The following is a 23,045-nucleotide window of genomic DNA, read 5'->3' on the forward strand; positions in this document are numbered from 1 at the left end:
ATATCAATAACCTCAGATATGCACATGACACCACCCTTATGGCAGAAAGTGAAGAAGAACTAAAGAGCCTCTTGATGAAAGCAAAAGAGGAGAGTGAAAAATTTGGCTTAAAGTTCAACATTCAGAAAACAAAGATCATGGCATCCAGTCCCATCACTTCATGGCAAATAGATGGGGAAACAGTAGAAACAGTGTCAGACTTTATTTTTCTGGGCTCCAAGATAACTGCAGATGGTGACTGCAGCCATGAAATTAAAAGACTTGCTCCTTGGAAGAAAAGTCATGACCAACCTAGACAGCATATTAAAAAGCAGAGACATTACTTTGCCAACAAAGGTCCTTCTAGCTGAGGCTATGGTTTTTCCAGTAGTCATGTATGGATGTGAGAGTTGGACTATAAAGAAATCTGAGTGCTGAATAATTGATGCTTTTGAACTGTGGTGTTGGAGAACACTCTTGAGAGTCTTGGACTGCAAAGAGATCCAACCAGTCCATCCTAAAGGAAATCAGTCCTGAATATTCATTGGAAGGACTGATGTTGAAGCTGAAACTCCAATACTTTGGCCACCTGATGCGAAGAGCTGACTCATTTGAAAAGACCCTGATGCTGGAAAAGATTGAAGGTGGGAGGAGAAGGGGATGATAGAGGATGAGATGGTTGGATGGCATCACTAACTCAATGGACATGAGTTCAAGTAAAATCCAGGAGTTGATGATGGACAGAGAGGCCTGGCATGCTGCAGTCCATGGGGTCACAAAGAGTCGGACACTCCTGAGTGACTGAACTAAACTGAACTGATCTTTATCCTCACTGATGTGTTTATTTTCATCTGTTATTTTAGGCACTCTGTGGGTCCTTTCAATCTGGTGACTAATGTCCTTCAGGAAATACTGCATCATTTTGTTGATGATTTCTACTCCTCTCTTTCCTTTGTTTATCATACCCTTATTTCTTGGACGGTAGACTTTCCGAACTTTTTTTTCTTGTCTATCTTTTCCTCTTCTGTTTTCTCCCCATTTATTTATTTATTTAGCTTTCTTTTTGAGTGATTTCCTTAATTTTATCTTACAATTCTTGGGTTACATAATTTTTCAATTTGTTTTAATGTATTTAATTTTCAAGAGAATCTTGTTTTGCTTATGGGAGCATTATCTTTCTTTTACTATTTGGAAGGTATTCACATTGGTAATTTTGAAGTTATGTCTGTGTACTGCTTGTTTCCTCCAAGTTTTTTTTTTTTTTTCCTCTTTGTATTGTAATAATTTCTGTCTTCCATGTTAGAGACTTTCTTCCACATGTCTGATGATGCTTGAGCATATACTCATGATTAAGAGTAGAGGGGAACGGAACTGTTGGAATGACCTGAGTACATGGGTGGGGCTTATCAACTTTGGACTCATTTTTGAACAAACCCTCAAAGTAAGTATCTTTAGCATCTTCTCCATGGATTTGATCAGGTTCCCCAGGGAAGTGTTTTCCCATCTCCTGGCTCAAAGAATAGGTTCTGAATCCTTGTTATTTTGGAGCCAAGTAGGAAAAGAGAGATAGGGTGCCTCTCTATTCATCACTGAATATTCATGCAATCACTTATGCTCTGGAAAATCTTTGGGCAGAAGAGCCTGTCAGGGTATAGTTCATGGAGCCACAAAGAGTCGGACAAAACTGAGCACACACAGGAAAAGAGAGATAGTGGATCTCTGTATTCAGCGTTGAATATTCACATAATCATTTAATCTGCCTTGTTTTCAGTATGTCATTCACTTTCTTGACTAATCCAGAGATTCTCTGTTTTACTTTCTTTAGGTAAAAAAGTCCCCTAGACTTCTATGGGGTAGAAGAGGGACAGTTACGCAACAGAGTGAAATGGGGGAGGAATTGAGGAATCTGTTTTTCAAACAATTTTCATCAAGTCCTTTTCATTTTGGTAAACTCCCCCAGCACCTAGTTCTCGAGTTACTGGCTGCTACTAATTCCTGTGTCTGTTGAGGACTTTGTGGTACAAATTGGCTTGTGCTCAGATTTCCTCATGACTAGCTTGGATTCAGCTTTCTTGAGTCTGCTAAGCCATTTGCCACTCATCCATCTGCTTTTAAGCTTCCAAAATTTTGTTACTTTTGTCTTTTTTCCTCCTCCTTGTCTCATCCTTGTAGTCCTGTGTCTTTCTTTCTTTTTTTTTTTTTTGATGGCTTTTTACTGAACTTTTGTGAGAACATGAATTAGATGTATGTTCAGTCTATTAACTTGGTCCAGACAGTCCCCATTCTTCTTCAACTTGTTTTGATCTGGTTTCTGCTTCTATTGTACCAATAAAAGTGATCATATTTGGGTCACTAGTGACTTCCGTGTCGCTCATTCAGCATCCATTTTGGGTACTCATTTCATTGGGCCTCTCCACATCACCTGATACTATTCCTTGGAACCACCAACTTGCCTTCTGTGGTATGGCTCTTATCTGACTTTTCCCCGATGTCTTTTCATTAGCCTTACTTTCTGGTTTCTCTACCTCAGAACCACACTCTAAGTCATAATGTTCTTTGGTTCCTTGTATCTTGTATTTATTCTGTCACCCTAGGTTAGCAATCTGTTGTCCATCACAGCATCAAGAAAAGACCTGTATGTTGATTATGCCCCACATTTCATCTCCATTATTAATCTCTCTTCTGAGTTTTCAGTCTTATATATCCAATTATTCATTTTCCTTATCACATGTTCCATTTTTCATTATGTAGTAATTTACATTGGAGAAGGAAATGGCAGCCCACTCTAGTATTCTTGCCTGGAGAATCCCAGGGATGGAGGAGCCTGGTGGGCTGCCATCTATGGGGTCGCATGGAGTCGGATACAACTGAAGCGACTTAGCAATAGCAGCAGCAGTAATTTACATATTTAATTATATCTTCATTTTCTTCCTAGACTCTGAAGCCTATTAAGGAAGAAACTTATCTGTGTGCTTACTATTATTTATCTAGTATTGCATCTGTCACATGGAAGGGTCTCGATAATGCATGTTGAATTAATTAGATATAAATATCTATGAATATGACTTTAGCCCCATATTTTCTATTCTCCAACATATTCTCCAACTCTTTGTCTAGGACTGAGCTATGGACTTTGCAGACTGTTAAAAACTGGCATGGATCACTGCCCTTGTTTTCTTTTATTTTCTGCATGTGCCCTTATCAAGCCTTAGAGAAAAGATTCAACCACATACATTTAAAATCAGACATTTTAAGAGAAGGTGGTGAATAATATGAGGAGAGTTGAGTAAAATTTCTTTCTTTAAAAATACCTATTTAATTTGTAAAAAATAAACTCCAAATTATCAGCATTTAACTTCTCGCCAAAATTAACAACAACATAAAACCATGAGTTTCCCCCCTCCGCCCCCACCCCACTCAATTTTCACAGTCTTCCATTAGGGAAAAAGATACGAGGAGATTTTCAGGCACTTAATCATGGGTTTTTACCTAGTTCTGGAGTCTCCATTAACTCCTGACATCTTTATTTGTTGAGATAACATTTTGGGGATCCAGGTAGAGTAGAATTGAAAACAGGGGATTTCCATCAGCCTCCTGGCTGGAAGTTTCCCCTTTAGTTTTTCGCATTGCCTAAGGATGGTAAGCCAAAGATTATTGAAAAGAAAACAATGATTTGCCAGGTAATGTGATATGGAAAGCCAGTGTTGGCTGTTCAGGGAATTGCACCTCCCACACTGTTGAAACAGGCTTGCTTTATCATGTGTTAAAATCACATTTTAGATATTCTGCTATGCTTCTATGTCTCTGGTGGCTGAGCCTGTCTCTGAAGTGATTTCAACTGGGCCTAGATTAAAATCCAGTTTAGTTCAAAGAGCATTTGCACTGTATACTACGTATCCATGGCCAGTGAAATCACCCCTTAGGAGTCTTTTTTTTTTTTTTAATGTACAATTAGCTTGATAATGATTGATACAGTTCAGTCATTAAAGTAGTCTGCTGCTGCTGCTGCTGCTGAGTTGCTTCAGTCGTGTCTGACTCTGTGTGACCCCATGGACGGCAGCCCACCAGGTTTCCCCGTCCCTGGGATTCTCCAGGCAAGATCATTGGAGAGGGTTGCCATTTCCTTCTCCAATGCATGAAAGTGAAAAGTGAAAGTGAAGTCGCTCAGTCGTGTCTGACTCCTAGTAACCCTATGGACTGCAGCCTACCAGGCTCCTCCATCCATGGGATTTTTCAGGCAAGAGTACTGGAGTGGGGTGCAATTGCCTTCTCCGATAAAGTAGTCTAAGACGTTGTTTTTTACACACACATTTTGAAGGGCTGCTACACAACAGATGCTGTCTTAGGTACTATAGACATTGTAGCAAACAAGTTTGAAAGTTGGACGAAGATAGAAAATAAAGGATAAACAAATATATTGAAAACCCAAGTAACTTTCAATAAAAGAAAACAAGTAGTGTGGAGTGATTTTCTAATGCTTTGGAGTGGGTGCATGTGTTTGGGTTCTTTAGATCAAGGTGGTCATGGAAGACCTCTATGAGGAGGTACTTTCAAGCTAAAATTTAGACAATAACAAGAGGTCAGTCATTTAATGACCTGAAAAGAGCGTTTTGTGTCAGAAAAATAGGGTCAAAAATATATGCCATCAGAGATCTGGGTGATGGAATTCAAAGACCAGCTTGGCTGACTGCAGTGAGCAAAGTGGGATAGTGTTTGGTGATGAGTGTTTGGAGAAAGACTGAAGTTGGGGTAAGAATTCAGAGTAAACCTCTATTGGTGGTGCAGGCCTGGAGGAGGGAACAACAATTTCTGTGGGAAAGGCGTGAAGCCCAACCAAATCCTTCAACTGGAACCATTGGACAAAGGATTTAAAATTAATTGAACGAGTATCTTATAGGTTCTAGTAAAACAGAAGATGACACACAATATCAGATGATGAACTTCAGCAGAGAGATGGAAATAACAGAAAATGATCAAACAGAAATGCTGTACGTGAAAAACAGAGATTAAAAAAAATGTCACTGAGAAGCTTATAAGTAGACTTAATCTGGCTGAGAAAAGAATCAGTGGAATTAAAAGTAGGCCAGTAGAAATTGCTCAGTATGAAACACAAATGGAAAAAATAATTTTTGGAAAAGAGATCTGAGCATTCAAGACCTGTGGAACAATATCAGATGATTCTACACACATGTGATTAGAATCCTAGGAAAAGAAGAGATAAAGAATAGGACAGAAGCAATGTTTGAAAAACTGGCTGAGAATTTTCTAACATTAATGAAAGATTCCAAGCCACAGATCTGAGAAGCTTGGAGACTACTACAGATTTAAAACAAAAGAACAAAACCAAATCCAGAAACCTGGACACCATATACTCAAACTTCTGAAAAACAAAGATAAAACCTTGAAGGCAGTATGAGAAAAAGGGACATTACATAAACAAGAACAAAGCTGAAAATTACAGGAGACACTTTTTCCAAACTCTTTAAACTGGAAGACAAGAGAGTGACATTTTTAAAGCATGGCAAACCAGAAGACAGGAGAGTGACATTTTTAAAGCATGGCAAAAAAAGTCAATGCAGATTTATATACCCCCCAAAAAAATCTTTCAAAAATGAAAGAGAAGTAGAGGCTTTTTCAGACCAATAAAAACTGAGTGATTCTTTACTATCAGATCTTTTTTATTAAAAATGTTAAAGGAATTCCTTCAGGCAGAATAATATAATACAATAAAAACTTGGATCTATATGAAGAAGTAAAGAGCACTGGAAATGGCATTAATGAAAGTAGATATAAAATTCACGCTTTTTATTTTTCACTTTGCTCTAAAAGATAACTTACTTTTCTAAGTATTAATATTTGTCTAAAGCAAGTAGTAGTATATTTACAACATATGTAAATAAAACGTATAAAATAATTAAAAAAGTAGAGGACAGAAAAAGCAAGACTACTGTTTTGTTTCTTATACATAATGCAAAAGAGTATAATATTATTTGAAAGTAGATTGATTAAAGATAGAGTAAATTCTAGAGCAACCACTAATAGTTATACTAAAAGAGGCCTCAGTTCAGTCCAGTTCAGTCACTCAGTCGTGTCCGACTCTTTGCGATCCCATGAATCGCAGCACACCAGGCCTCCCTGTCCATCACCATCTCCCAGAGTTCACTCAAACTCCCGTCCATCGAGTCAGAGATGCCATCCAGCCATCTCATCCTCTGTCATCCCCTTCTTCTCCTGCCCCCAATCCCTCCCAGCATCAGGATCTTTTCCAATGAGTCAGCTCTTTGGCGTGAGGTGGCCAAAGTACTGGAGTTTCAGCTTCAGCATCAGTCCTTCCAATGAACACCCAGGACTGCTCTCCTTTAGGATGGACTGGTTGGATCTCCTTGCAGTCCAAGGGACTCTCAAGAGTCTTCTCCAACACCACAGTTCAAAAGCATCAATTCTTCGGTGCTCAGCTTTCTTCACAGTCCAACTCTCTCATCCATACATGATCACTGGAAAAACCATAGCCTTGACTAGACGGACCTTTGTTGGCAAAGTAATGTCTCTGCTTTAGCTCCTCAATAAAAAATAAATTAGTTAATTAAATAAAAATACATTGTAATCACAAAAAATAAAAGAGGCGTAACAATATTTCAGCTTTAATTTCGAATACAGTAAGCATGATAGGTATAACCCAGCTTTTTGCATTTTTGTTAATTTTTAGGAGTGTAAAAGAATACAGAAACCAAAAAGTTTTACAGTTGATGTAACACCTTAAAGGCCTTGGAAGAAATGTCTCTTTATTTTTTTCTAAGTATGATTTGAAGCTCTTTGAAAATTTTTTAATTTATTTTAAATTGGAGAATAGCTGCTTTACCATATTGTGTTGGTTTCTGCCATATATCAACATGGATCAGTCATAGGTATATGTATGTTCCCTCCCTCTTGAACCTCCCTTCTACCTCCCATCCCATCCCACCCCTCTTGGTTGTCACAGAGCACTAGATTTGAGCTCCCTGTGTCATACAGAAGATTTCCACTGGCTATCTAAGTTTACGCGTGGTAATGTACATGTTTCGATGCTGATCTCTTGATCCGTCCCACCCTTTCCTCCCTGCCCCATGTCTACAAGTACTTTCTCTGTGTCTGTGTCTCCACTGCTGCCCTGCAGATAGGTTCATCAGTACCATCTTTCTAGATTCCATATATGTGCATTAACACGCAATATTTGTTTTCTCTTTCTGACATTTCACTCTGTATAATAGGCTTTAGATTCATCTACCTTATTAGAACTGAGTCAAACGTGTTCCTTTTTATGGTTGAGTAATATTCCATTGTGTGTATGTACCACAGTCTATCAATTCATCTGTCGATGGACATCTAGGTTGCTTCCATGTCCTAGCTATTGTAAACAGTGCTGTGATGAACATTGGGGTACATGTGATTTTTTTTCAGTTATGGTTTTCTCAGAGTATATGCCCAATAGTGGGATTTCTGGGTCATATGGTAGTTTTATTTCTACTTTTTTTTTTTTTTTAAAGGAATCTCCATACCTTTGAAAGTTTTAAGTAAAGGCATAGGATGACCAACTGGATTTACATCATTAACCATTATTAACAGACATGGAGAAAAGAATAGAGGCAAAGACCACTCAAGAGTCATCCAGGCTACATGGACTGGTGACTTAGCCAAAAGTGGTGGCAATGGAGAGGAGTGGATGGATTGGGCTGGTCTCATAAGATGCACTTAGAAGTTTGAGTTGAGAAAAAAGATTAATCAAGGATAACTTCTAGATTTTCAATCAACTTTATTGATTAAACTTTACCATTTTAAAGTGCTCAACTGGATGCAAGTAGACAGATGTATACACCTGTGAACAAACCACAATATAGGAATATTTAATATTTCTACCAATCCTAAAGAATTCTTTCTGCCTTTTCCTAGGACTCCTAGACTTTTTAATTTAGCAACTAAAAGAATAATGGTGTAATTAGGCTCAATAAGGGAGAAATATGTTTGAAATGGGAGAACTGCTGCTGCTGCTAAGTCGCTTCAGTCATGTCTGACTCTGTGCGACCCCATAGACGGCAACCCACCAGGCTCCCCTGTCCCTGGAATTCTCAAGGCAAGAACACCGGAGTGGGTTGCCATTTCCTTCTCCAATGCATGAAAGTGAAAAGTGAAAGTAAAGTCGTTCAGTTGTGTCTGACTCTTCGTGACCCCATGGACTGCAGCCTACCAGGCTCCTCCATCCATGGGATTTTCCAGGCAAGAGTACTGGAGTGGGTTGCCATTGTCTTCTCCTGAAATGGGGGAGAGGTGAGAATTAATAATTCTGGCACTAGATTGATGGACTTTTTTTTTTTTGCCACACCATGTAGAACTTCCCTGACCAGGGATCAAGCCTGTGACCCCTGCAATAGAACCATGGAGTCTTAACCACTGGGCCATCAGGGAAATCCTGATAGACTCTTTTTAATGATCATGTTTAATATCCTCCAAAAAGACATCCATATCATTGCCTTTTAATCTTCTCCACCTGGGGGAGAGCCTTCCAATTCTACCCTGGAATGATATTCTATAATTCCATTTATCGTACACTCACCATGTTGCTGGATTGTAATTGCTTGTGTATCTGCAACTACAGTGAGCTCTTAGGTGTTTCAACTGCTCTCCTGCACAAAGTTTGACAGATAATGAGCATGCGGTAAATGCTGGACTAATAAGTGCGTGTGGGCTATTCTCAGTTTGCTGGGATTTCCCATCATTATTAAGGTGGCATTCTTTATACCTGACTGGAATACAAAACATCCACCACCATTCTCCAGCTGCAATGTCAGTTGTAAGATACTATTTCATTGGTTAATATACCTCTTTTTGATGCGATTCTGGCATTTTTGAGCAACAGACAGCATCTGTAAGCTGGCTGGTTGGGATGGAAAAGCCTTTTAGGATTAGAGCAGAGAGATGATAACTGCTCCACAAAGACTCCAGCCCTTTGAGCTCTGAGTGTTGACACAGGAAGCCCAGACAGCCTCCAGAATATGCTCCATCCACATTTTCTTTAATGTGGTACTGCCTTCTGGAACAGCAATGATGAAGACTTAGAGTGGGCATCACATTTTAAACATTGGGTTATAACATACCTATAATAAAGTACACAATGAATTTTTATATGTATATTCACCCTTGGAACCATCAACCAAATTGAAGAAATGGAACCCAGAATCTAACAGTAAAGGGAGGAAAAGTGAATGGTCATTCATCATGCAAGAGATTGAAGTGTAGAGCATAACACATCCAACTGTATTTTCACTTCCACGTGTTATGTAAGGAAAGCAATTTAAATGCTATCTTACCTGCCATGTGAAGCAGTATAATATTATTTGAAGGCAGACTGAGGAACTAAACTTGTATATTGTGAACCTGTGGGCAAACACTGGACATTCTTTTCAAGAGGTTTAAAAGTTTAGGCAACATGTGATTGCTGCTATATAATCATTATTTTTCTTGATTTTTGCATCAGGAAGTATTCACAACTTAAAAAAATATCTTTTAAACTTTCTCCTCTGAACTCTTATTTTATTGATACTTTCATTCACCTTATGATTAGCTTCATCAGAGAGCTGAGAGAAAAACTTCAGCACAGATTAGGTTGAATAATTGAAATGTTTGAATTAGTGGGAGCTGACTGAAAAGGTTGTGCAGATAATAATAAAGGGTTATTTTCTGTATGTCTTGTCCTAGTCAGATGTATCGCATAAAACTGGGGACAGTGTCTGGGCCGAGCAGACCACACCAGTGCATTTGAGAGCCTTATGGATTCACTCACTGATTTGAAGTGTGTCAACACCCAGAAAATGGAAACAAGAGATACGAAAATCACGTCTGTCCGTGTTTCATTTAAAGTCAGATTTACGGGAAGAATTTGAAAGGCATAACCCATTTCTCCAGGAGGATGCTGGATAAGAGATTGACATGCATTACATAACAAATGTTCTTCCAGTAATAACAATACTTGCATTTATAAGCAGCTTTTAACTTTTCACTGGGTTTTTAACACATATTATCTCATTTAAGATCATTTTATATGCCTCCTAAAAAGCACATAAATGCTGGATTTCAAACATAGATGAAATTTGCAGTGGATTTTGAAGTAGTCATAGATGGCTGTGGAAGTACCCCCAAGAACATGCCTTCCGTAACAAGAACAGCGTGTATCTTTAAACCTCCGATGTTAAAAAGCTGACAGTTGATGTATTACTGTAAGAAGCAAGCTCTTTTCCAAGTCCCTCCCAGGAATCATTTGCACGTTTTTCAGATATGGAGCGTCCAGAATTGTTTTTAATTTGGAGCCAAGAACTTTTCAGCTGACTCCTTTTCTTGTTTTTACCTGTATCCCCTTAAGCTGAGATTGTAAGGAGAGTGATTAAAATCAAACAGATACCTCCTTTCTGTAGGCCGGGAGAGAATATTCTGTAAGACAGGAGAATTATTGGTAGAGGGAACAACAGATTTTAGGTAAAATCTTGTACAGTTAGATTTGAGGACAGAGGGGTGTTGCGTGAGGGTGTTAACAAAGTTGGGGAGACAGAAAAGTCTGTGATTTGAGAAACACTGCTCAAGGGAAAAAAATAGATAAAAGTTGGGTAGGTCTGTCTGGTGTTGTTCATGGTCAGTGCGTTGTCACACCAAAGCTGGAGCTAGCAGTATAATTGTTACTATAGGAGGGCTTGGGAGCCTGATTCTGGTTTAAGACTGAATTATGTCTGATTCCTACTTTAGTGATTTAGAGTGACTTACGCAATCTCTTTTGAGCCTCAGTGCTTGCCCTGTAAATTGGGGGTGATATGGTCCCAACATATCCTAGATTCATTCAAAGATTAATTGAAATAATGTACATAAAGCATTTAGCATTCCATTTGGCACACAAAAATTGCTTCATAAATGCTACGCTTCATCAGGGTTGAATTTTAACTAGCGTTATCAGAGTGAATGCTCATAAATTGAAGAAGATAAAAGGATCAAAACTGTGGGAGAGAAAACAGGTTTTGAAATGAAACCTAGAAATTTCATGTATTTCATGGGTAACCAGTTAAAGGATTACCTCATCATTTAGAGTTTCCTGTTTAAATAAAATGGTAGTGGTGGTTTAGTTGCTAAGTCGTGTCCAACTCTTGTGACCCCATGGACTGTAACCCGCCAGGCTCCTCTCTCCATGGGATTCTCTAGGCAAGAATACTGGAGTAGGTTGCCATTTCCTCCTCCAAGGGATCTTTCCAACCCAGGGACTGAACCTGGGTCTCCTGCATTGTAGGCGGATTCTTGACTAACTGAGCTACCTGGGAAGCCCCTCATAAATAAATAAATAAAATGGTAGCGCACTTAAGTTGAGATGCTGTTTCTACAAGGAAGAGAAATTTGTTTTTCCTAGAGTTTAGCTTTTCCCACAGTAATCTGGATTGTGGTACTATTACATTTATAAACATGATAACTGTAAGTTTTGTATCAGTAACTTAACTTCATATTTATTTAGGTAGCCACATCATTAAAAAAAAAAAACTAGCAAGATTGGAACTGATATTTTTGCTTGTCATATTCCATGAAGTGTTATGACACATTTTTTTTCTAGGAAAATTAATGTCTTTCTTTTTCCCATCTCTTCAGCTATACTCCTCTCAGCCATTTGCATTAAATACTTCTTAGGATTCCAGTCATAATATGTATACATGTATGACAGCACCTACTAAACTTATCATGATGATGATAATATTGTTGTTGTTCTTGACTGACTACTAGATGCCAGGCACTGTACTCAGATTTTAAAAATGAACTCCTTTCATCACTCCAGCAACTCTGTGAGGCAGATACTAACATTTCAAGTGGGGAAAACTCAGGAGAGTTTAAACAACCACAACCTGCCCACAGTCAGTGGGCAGCAGTCAGTCAGTAAGCAGCAGTGTGAGTGTTTGAATCAGGGCGGTTGTCACCAGAGCCCTAATCTTAGCTTCGATGGCTTGACTAGGGCCTGTGTGTATGTGTATTAGTCACTCAGTTGTGTCCAACTCTTTGCAACCCCATGGACTGTAGCCCACCAGGCTCCTCTGTCCATGGAATGCTCCAGGCAAGAATACCAGAGTGGGTTGTCGTTTCCTCCTCCTGATCAGGGCCTACATGAAGCCAAAGCATGTTGGCTTTTGGTAGAGAATCTATATGTCCCGGGTTGCCCAAGGCAGTCCAGTTTACATGCTATGTTATTATTAACGGTGCCCATGTTTACTCCCCAAATAGTCCCAGCCTTGTTTGGATGATAAATTCTCCAGTCTCCCTAGTCTTTTGTCTCTTTTTATCCTCATCTCTCCTTAGGTCTCATATTTCCATTTATAATCTCTCCCCCAGGCACCAAGTGCCATGTGATGCACTGGGTTTTCTCCATTTCTCTGCAGTGGCAGCTTTTAATAGCATGTTGCTACAAGTGTCAGCCGTGTTGGGTAGGCTCTTGGTGGGGCTGCAGACATTCGTCTTCACCATGATATCCTTCATTCATCTTTGGGTTTCTCTGCTTAAACACCTGGAATGACCTTGAATAACTTTTATTTTAAAAATTCAACCTAAAAGAAAAACTTGGAAAACTAGACGTTTCAAAAACCTTCACAGAGGGTTATGGGTGTCCTTTTTAGTTGTTGTTTATTGTTTTGCCTAAAGAAAGGTGAGCTAATATTTTGGAAAGATTCATCAGCTGGTGAACTTTATCTTGTCTCCACTTTACGTCTTTTAGCCCTTGAAAATGTCTTTTCAAAGCAGTGTTATCTGCCCATGGAGTATTTAAACAGGAGTCGTTGTCATTTTCTTCCAATTTCTTATTTTATTTATTTGTTTATTCTTGTGGCCACACCACAAGATAATACAGCCTCAGCTGATTCCTTTCCTCACTGCTAATGATGGGTTCTCGTGCTGGATCTCTTTGCACCCTTCGCTGAAACTTGATGACAATTTTTTTTTTTTTTTCATTCTTCCCCACATGGTCTGAAAGGTTCTTTTTCTTTCTTAACACCTTGTCACTACACCTGTATTCTGACATAGTGCTTCTAGTTTGTGGGTGATCTCAGTCAACCCTTTGTATGTGACTTCTGACATTTGTTCCTGAGCTCCAAGGACCCATAACTCCCTGATTCCAGAAAATTCTCTACCTTGCTTTGAGGCACCTTAGCTTGGTTCTGTGACTGTGTTTCCTTTCATGAGAAGCTGATGAGCAAAAATTGCAGCCATTGTTCTCAAGTTGGGTGTCCCTTCTTAGAAATAGGCTGTCCACCTATTAGGAGGAAGGAAGACATTGAATACTATATATTCTCTGCTGAAAGGCTCATTTGTTGAGGACTTATTCTTTTACAAAACATGTTTTTCATATAAATGTATATGTGTACCAAAATAGGTTATGAAAAACGTGCCTGTGATGTGACAAACAAAAGAATGTTGACTAGATCAAGGAACCCATCATTTCAACTCAGTTAAGGGGGTAGAAATGGCCCCATTCAGCACCCTCATGTGTCCTCTGGGACCCCTGTAATGCCTGCAGCCCATCCTCCTCCCCTTTTCTGGGTGAACCTGCTCCATGTCCACACAGAGCCTGAGGCTGAGGATCCTGAGACAGGGAGACAGTGGGTAGTACTTTGCACTGCAGTCATCTTGAGATCTTGTCCAGAACCTCTGTTATTGTGTGAATGCAAAGACCCAAGAGTGACTGTGAGATCATAATAACTTAAGAAAGCAAGTGCTGTGTGCACAGTACATCCCTACATTTGTTCCTTTAAATAAGGTGGGGTTTAAGGCTCTTACTTGAAACTATTGCTAACAATCATCCAATACGTTCAAGACACTCTATCCCAGTGACAGTCTCATTATTACCTTACCCTGTGATGTGAATAATGTGATTTTCAGTTTCATCAAGCAGGTCTCACGTTTCATCAGACTCATGTCTGGCTCAAAGTCACATGACTAGCCAATGGGCACTCCAGGCCCAGATCAGATAGATACCATTTCCCCTATATTGAGCTTCCTTCGGATTTCTCTTCATTCTTCTACAACAGAAATCCTACATAGCCAAACAAAAGAGGTGGAAAATCCAGTGTGTGGAAAGGAGTATTTCTTTAGATAGCTTGTTCACAAAGCACATCCAGTACTGCATTTAAATGAGCATCCTGGCTTTCATTTATATGCAGGCAATCTGATGTGCAGAAGTGAGAGGCAGAGCAGAGTATGACCGTAGTCATGCTGTGTCCATCTGATGCAGCTGGACAGCTTTAAAGCTACACACACAAAGAATCTGGCAAATGTAAATGTCCTCTGACATCTACTTGGTAGTAAACACAAGCATCTGACTTCCTCAGCCTTGTTTGCTTTCTTACTGAAAGTATCCCCTCTCCCTGTCTTTCTCCCACTCAGTTTAAAAAAAAATTAAACTACTTAATATCTTCTTTCATGGGTCAGAACACAATTTGGAGAGAACAATGGAACATCAAATTTAGCAAGAAATGTGGTTTATACCAATCAACTTGCTGAATGTAAAAATTTAGAAAGGAGGAAAGGGAAGTAGAAAAAATATTAAAAGCTGAATCTTTATACCCAAAAGGATTTTTTGCATCAGTGAGCTTTATTTTTTAGAGCAATTTTGAGTTCATGGCAAAAGGAATCACCTTTGATGGTGTACATTTTATTGGTTTGAACAGATGTATAATGATAAATGTAAAATGACACCAATCCACCATTGTCATAGTTACAGGGTAGTTTCTCTGACCTCTGCATGCCATCTATTCATCTTCCCATCCCAGCCCCTGGTCACCACTGATCTTTTTTAATGTTTCTACTTGATCATGGGCTTTTAAGCCACAGAAGTGTCTCTGTGTCACACCCTCAGCCTCTAGTGAGGGCTCCCTCCTGGCCCAACATCTTGAACTTGTTCATTTCTGTCTTAAGGAGGGATGACTGGCTTCTATAAAAAGATACTCTCAAGTTCGTTCAAGTAAAGAAGGTAATTTAAGGATACAACAAGAAGTGTACAGTTGGGCTTAACAGTGAGAGCCTTAGAATCAGAAATGAACTTTACTACCATTTACATCATGAGGCAAATCACTATGTCTCTCAGCTTCACTCTGTCATCCATAAAATGGGAACAATAACAGTTCTTCCTAGGGTTGTTTGAGGATGTAATGAAACATCGTATGTATGTATGTATGTATAATGTCTTGTATGCTGCTGCTTCTGCTGAGTTGCTTCAGTCGTGTCCGACTCTGTGCGACCCAAGAGATGGCAGCCCACCAGGCTCCGCCGTCCCTGAGATTCTCCAGGCAAGAATATGTGCTCAATAAAATTGACCGTTGTACCTTTGTCATGAATTTGGATACTGAGTCTTCATGAGACTGGAGGCGGCAAGTTGATAAGAAAGGAAGATACTTCTCTCTGGGGCTACCCATTCTGTCTTTTTCTTCCTTTCAGTTTGAATGCTAAGTTGCTTCAGTCGTGTCTGGCTCTTTGCAACCCTGTGGACAGTAGCCCACCAGGCTCCTCTGTCCTTAGGATTTCCAGGCAAGAATACTGGAGTGGATTGCCATGCCCTCCTCCAGGGGAATCTTCCCAACCCAGGAATCGAACCCACGTCTCTTATGTCTTACATTGGCAGACGGGTTCTTTAGCGCTAGCGCCACCTGGGAAACCCTGGTTTTGTGTCTTTTAATTTTTTCTCTTTCCTGACTGAGGTCCTCAGTTTTCTGTTTCTGTCTCTCAGTTAGCGTGGCCTACCTGACCACCAGTCCTAAATCTGTTTGACTTTATGATCCAGTGTTCATCACCAGTTGACTATAGACTCTAAATAGCTTAGTTCAAATTCCCCATAATGACAATCTGATTGGTTGCTGGGTTGACACCTTGGTTCAATTTTCCACTCATAGTGTAATTAAGCTCATGGTCAAGTTGTTGACTCCCAGCATCAAATAAGTTCCACTTTTCATTCTACATTGAATCTCAGAGTGTTTTATGCCACCGTCCCTGACCCTCTGGCTTTAGATTCAAGGATTTGAGCAAAATGCTTTCCTTGTCTGAAATCTAAAAGATCTGTCACTTAATGTGTTCAGGCTTCTTGTAAGTTCTGCAGACCTTTCAAAGGGAAGTTTCGAAAGCTTCTCAACAAAGATAATTGTGTCAAAAGGGAAACAGCTGTCTCTGTATTTGCAGAGGAGAAGAAAATTAAACAAATAGCAAAGATGAGACTCATGTATAATTAAAATTGGATTATTTCAACATTTGACTCACCAGCTGGGAGCTCAATTCCTCTGCCTTGGTATCCAGTTCTGACCATTTCTTCATGCTTACCCTGCATTCCCATCTTTCATTCAGTATTTCCCTTTCATTTAGCTGGAATGCTTTTCTCCGTGCTTCATAGCACATTTCTCCATTCCTGTACTTCATCATCAATCCTTTCTTCCAGCTTCTTTTGTTCTTTGCTTCTTGTTTGTTTTGTCTGTTTTGGGTTTTGTTTTGTCTTTTTTTCATTTCTGAGAGAAGAATAAATGAAGGATATGATAAATTCTTACATTACTTCTCTTTATTTCTGAAAACAATCATTTCAGCTTATTGTGTGGTGAAATCTCACAGAACTCATTAAAATCAAAAGCACAGTATTAATCTCTTGCTGTTTACATGTAAGCAATTTCAGCCAGTTTTTTTGAATGTTTAAATATGTGGTCAGAAGCTGTGGTTTACCTCCCGACTTTGTTTGGGAAAACCTAACTAAAACAGCTAGGCTTTTTCTCTTTAGCCTGGGTTCATGACCAGAGTTTCTTCCTTGAATCAATTGACATTATTCTGTTGTGTCTTAAATGTTAAAAAGTCACAAAGTAACTTGTTCTGAAAAAATCTCTAAATTCATACCAATCAGAAAAGATATATATGTTATAAAGATACATTTTTACTTTCATTAAAATATCAACAACTTGTTGGTAGTATTTCCTTTTAACTGAAATATAGTTAGTTGACTTATTATATTAGTTTCAGGTATATGACCTGAAAGATGATTCAATATTTTTATAGATTATACTCCTTTTAAAGTTATTATAAAGTCATAGCTATATTCTCTGTGTTGTATAATATATCCTTGTTATTTATTTATTTTATACATAGCAGTTTGTACTGCTTAAACACATACCCTTGGCCCTCCCCTTTTCCTTCTCCCCACTAGTAACCACTAGCTTGTTTTCTATATCTGTGAATCTATTTCTGTTTTGTTTTTTATTCAGTATATTCATTTGTTTTAGTTTCTAGATTCCACGTGTGTAACAGTATTTGTCTTTCTTTGATTTATTTCACTAAGGATAAATGCTGCAGCATTTCATTTTTTAAGGCTGAGTAATATTCCACTGTAACTCTATACCACCTTTTCTTGATCCATTCATGCGTTGACGGACACTTAGGTTGCTTCCATCTCCTGGTTATTGTAACTAATGCTTCTGTGAACATCGGAGTACATTCACCTTTTCAGATTAGCGTTCCTGTTTTCTTTGAATATGTATCCAGCAGTGAAATTGCTGAATTATCTGGTAATTCTAATTTTAGTTTTTTGAGGAAACTCTATGTTGCTTTCCATAATGGCTGCACTAGTTTATGGATATACTCCCACCAACAGTATATTAGGATTCCCTTTTCTTCACATTCTTGTTGACATTTGTTAGTTGTTAGTTATTTGTAGGCTTTTTTTGGATGATAACCATTCTGGTGGATGTGTATGGCATTGTCTCATTGTGATTTTGATTTACATTTCTCAGATAATTGGCAATGTTGAACATATATTTATGTGCCTGTTAGCCATCTCTATGTTTTCTTTGGAAAAATGTCTATTCAGTTTATCTGCCCATTAAAAAAAATTTTTTTATATACTGAGTTATATGAACTGTGTATATATTTTGAATATTAACCTCTTATCAGTCATATCATTTGCAAATATTTTTTCCCATTCTATAAGTTGTTTTTCATTTTGTTGGTGGTTTCCTTTGCTGTACAAAAACTTTTAAGTTCCATTTAATTAGGAACTTTGTTTAGTAGGTTCCATTTGCTTATTTTTGCTTTTGTTTCTTTTTCCTCAAGAGACAGAACCCCAGGAATATAGCTACATTTATGTCACATGGTGTTCTGCCCTTATTCTCTTCTGAGAGTTTTATGATTTCAGGCCTACATTTAGGTCTTTAATCCATTTTGAGTTTATTTTTGTATATGCTGTGAGGAAATGTTCTAATTTCATCCTTTTACATATAACTGTTCAATTTTCCCAGCACTATTTATTAAAGAAACTGTCTGCTTTTATTTGTACATTCTTTACTTCTTTGTCTTAGGTTAATTGAACCTATGGGCTTAGGTTTATTTCTGGACTTTCTGTTCTGTATCACTGATCTTTAAGTCTGCTTTTGTGCCAGTACCATCCTGTTTTGATTACTATACTTGGTAGTATAGTCTGACAGAGAAGGCAATGGCACCCCACTCCAGTACTTTTGCCTGGAAAATCCCATGGATGGAGGAGCCTGGTGGGCTGCAGTCCATGGGGTCACTAAGAGTCAGATATGACTGAGCGACTTCACTCTCACTTTTCACTTTCATGCATTGGAGAAGGAAATGGCAACCCACTCCAGTGTTCTTGCTTGGAGAATCCCAGGGATGGGGGAGCCTGGTGGGCTGCCGTCTATGGGGTCTCACAGAGTCGGACACGACTGAAGTGACTTAGTAGTAGTAGTATAGTCTGAAGTCAGGGAGCATGACACCTCCAGCTTTGTTCTTTTTTTCTCAAGATGACTTTAGCTATATGTGATCTTTTTGGTTCCATAAAAATTTTAGTATGACTTTTCACTTTTCTGTGAAAAGTCATGGGTATTTTGATAGGATTTGTGTTAAGTCCATCAACAGTATTTTTGTTTGGTTTGTTCCACAAATAATAGTTTAGTGCCTACTAAGAACTGGAAATAAAAAGAGGTAAAAGGGTACATGATAGATATATACTGGCAGCTGTTTAGTGGAAGAGTCAAACAATACATAATAAATGGATAAATTGCACAGCTGTTTGAATTTCCCATGTTATTGTGGAATAACTATGCAAAGAATTATTAGAAACTCTTACAAACTGATTTTATTTTGAGAAGGCAAAAATCACTAAGTAGAAGAGTTTGGGGTGCTTTTAATTTATTTTAAAAAACTAAATAAATTTTGATCTTAATCTGAAATCTCAGTTTAGGTCCACTTTATGTTTAATTACATATTTGACAGATCTTGTGTAGTACTGAGGCAGGTATTAGACAACTAATCACATGTTTATATGTTTATTTACAAATTAAGTTCAGTGGTATGAAGAAAAACTACAAGGGATTGCAAGAATATCCTTGGGAACCAAATTTAGTTTGTGGTGTTATGGTCTAGAGCAGAGTGTTTAGTTGTGGAGGAGCTGGAACCAGAGAGACCTAGGTACCAGTTTTGACTATACTGCCTACTAAGTGTATGACCATGTGATGTAACCTCTTTTAGCCCCTGCTGTGAAATGGACACATATACAATACTTCCTGTTTCAAGGGTTTGTTGCAACAAGCACTTAGGCATAGAATAAGGACTTATAGAAAGTAGCTTTTACTGTAAATTCTAACAGAGACATTAAATACAAAGAACAGGAAGTAAGAAAATAAACAATTATTTGGAAACATTTACGTTCATAAAACCTCAGTGCAGCACAAAGCCAAGACATGACCATTTTTTCCAGAAATCCTGGGGATTATGTGTTATTGAGCTTTCCTTCATTCTGAAACTGTGTCCCTGTTTTGAATGTTGTGGCTCCATTTCCTCTCAATTCTGAAGTAGGTTGAAGGCTGTGTGTGGGCCTGGTCATGAGTCTACCTGAGGTTATGTTTTACATCCGTTTCCACTGTTATCTGTGTTTCATCGATCTCCATCCCTGACATGCCTTGAAATATGAGCTTTGCCTCCACCAGGCTGCTCTTCATGTCCTCCTTCCCAAAGCTAGAAGCAAAATAATTGCTTTTAAAGTGTGTTTAAGGCCTCAGGAAGCTAACACAGTGGACAGCCTGAGACCCAAATATCCTTTGATTTACAAAGTGTACAACTCAGAGGCAGACAAGTCAGCTGCTACACACTGCCCTTCATGGGGTCTAAGAGGCCATCCCTACTCTCCAATCCTAAGATAGTGTTTTCTAAAACATGAGCAAGGGTAAGGTAGCTTCTTCACCACTAAGTTTCTTTCTAGCTCTATGTCAGTGCTCTTAGTAAAGATGGGGAAAAATACATAGATGTGGAATTTTGTATATTTGTTGGATATTTATTCTGCCCTAGTTTATGGTTTAGGGATAAAGACAATATCGATAATCATCGCCAACAATTTTGAAGCACCTACAGTGTGCTAGAGACCATGTCAGAGGTTGTCCTGGCATGTACCTTTTTTGTCATTACAATAGACTTATGGGGAAGGAACTACCATTGTCTGTGTTTCAAGGATTAAGAAACTGAGATTCAAAGAAAATCCAGCCTTGCTGAGTTCACTGACACTCAAAATATGAGCTTGTACCCATATATGTCTGTATTCACTCATTACTCATTTGACATTGATTTGCTGAGTATGTACTACCTATCAGACAAAATTCTGGGCACCAGAGATAAAGGAGTAGGCAAAATTCCTACGCTCATGAAGCTTACTTACATTCTAGTAGAACACAGAAAGTAAAATATATAAATTTTATAGTGCAAAGTGATAAATGCCAAGGGGAGAAACTAAAGAGGGGGAGATATAGTTTTAAACAGGGTGGTCAGCAAGGTCTCAATGAAAAGGTGACCTTTCACGTATCACAAACGTCAAGTGCGTCATTCAGGGTCTGGTACTGGGAATGTACTTGAGGTCAGTTCTTGTCTTTCTTTCCTTTCTTGTCTCATCTTCCTTTCTTCCTCCAGGCAGTCTTCTTCAGGTTGTCTTCTTTTCCAGGATCTCTGAGCAAGCCGTCTGTAGAGTGACCCCAGCCAAAACACATAAGGACACTTGCAACCCTCCTGAACTAGTGTGTCCTTTTATAGGCACCTCACTCTTAAAAGTGACGGACGTGGAATTAAACAAGTGCTTTGGACTTGAAAATTCCGTTAAGATAACTTTTGGTTATGAGCTGCTGTTGAAATAGGTTTGGACATGAATACTGTTCTCCTGTTCAACATACATTTAAGGACCAGATGCTGATAAAACATAGCTTCCAAATGAAGTCTTTATTAGTTCAAGAGTCATCAGAAAATGCATTAGTGAGGAAAGACCCTGGTCAATGTGTATAGAGCGTCCCAAATCACCCAAGGAGAAAAACCACAAAACAAACATTGGAGATCAGAGTTGCCTCCTAGAGTTCATTTTATTCCATCAAATATGCTATAGCAATATAGTAGATGGCAAGGTTAAGTTTTACATATGTAGGTGCCCACACTCACACACACTTATATAAATATACATACATATGTATGTTTTACTTTTCAGACTTGCCTCACTTGTAACAGCAAAAGCTTTTAAGATCATTTTTTGTTGATGTTTTTGTTGTTCAGCAGCTAAGTTGTGTCCAACTCTTCGTGACCCCATGGACTGTAGCACCACGCTAGGCCCTTCTGTCGTCCACTGTCTCCCAGAATTTGCTCACATTTGTGTCCACGGAGTTAGCTGGTGATGCTATCTAACCTTCTCACCCTCTGCTACCCTCTTCTCCTTTTGTCTTCCATCTTTCTCAGCGTCAGGATTGGTCACCAATATTGTGAAATGTGTTCTTCAGAAAACAGCTTGGGCTCAAAGTTTTCTAGCATTCCTGAAGAAAAATGGTTGCATTAACAGCAAAGATAAGATAGAAGGAGATGGTTTAGCTTTTTAACATCAAACTGCTTTACAGTGATTGGTACACCCTGAATAGCATCCCTGCCCTCGAATAATTCTACCTCTTAGCAGCCCTAGCAGGACCTTGCCACCCTGAGAAAGTCATTCACTATTGGTCTTTCCTCTTGAAACAATACTGCTACATCTCCTTCATAATTCTCCACACTTAAGATTTCATAGTAATTCCAAGTGGCCATTACCCCAGTTATTCTTAATTAGTGAGATTTGCCGCTTAGGAGCTTGCTGTGATTACATGTGAATGGTCACAGATTCTTAACATCACTGTTCCATTTCCTTTTAGGTTCTGGCTTCTAACCCCACCTTGCCTTTTACCAGTTCGCACAAGTCAGGTAAATAAGATTAATTCTGTTTCAGTATCTTCAGCTGTTTTCTGAATCAATTCTGCTTTTATTGCACTGTATTTCCTATGCATTACAGAATAAAAATGAACTTTCCTTGGGGCACTTTACATTCCTTCAGACTTTTCAGCTCTACTTTTTAGAAAGCCCACTCTGAATGTCCACAGATTTAGTGTGTTCTCTGGGGTAAGTCCTATCTAGTGGTGATAGGTTTGTTTTGCTAAAATCAAGTCATTTCCCAGTTTTGACTGGGAAATTTCATTTAATGAGTCCCAAATTTCTTTAGCTCAGTTCAGTTCAGTTGCTCAGTCATGTCTGACTCTTTGCAACCCCATGGACTGCAGCACACCAGGCTTCCCTGTCCATCACCAACTCCTGGAGCTTACTCAAACTCATGTCCATTGAGTCGGTGATGCCATCCAACGATCTCATCATCCTCTGTCATCCCCTTTTCCTTCCTCCTTTAGTCTTTCCCAGCATTAGGGTCTTTTCTAATGAGTCAGTTTTTCATATCAGGTTCCCTAACATTCCAAATTTCTAAGCCATTGTGAAACAGATCAACAATCTGGACTAAACGTGAATCATATACAATGTAATTCTACACCTTTACTGAGAAACTTATTTCCTCCCAAAGTTTCATATAGTTTTATATCACTCACCGAAGATCAATTAAAATTCTTGTGGAAAAACCTATGCTTTCACTAGTAAAGTGAAAAAAAATGAGGTATAGTTAGAAATCATCAGAGAAGAATGCTAGAATTGAAGGGTGATTTTGTAAATTATACACCAGGGGTCAA

Source organism: Bos mutus, chromosome 22 (assembly GCF_027580195.1).
Source record: "Bos mutus isolate GX-2022 chromosome 22, NWIPB_WYAK_1.1, whole genome shotgun sequence".
Lineage (NCBI taxonomy): Eukaryota > Metazoa > Chordata > Mammalia > Artiodactyla > Bovidae > Bos > Bos mutus.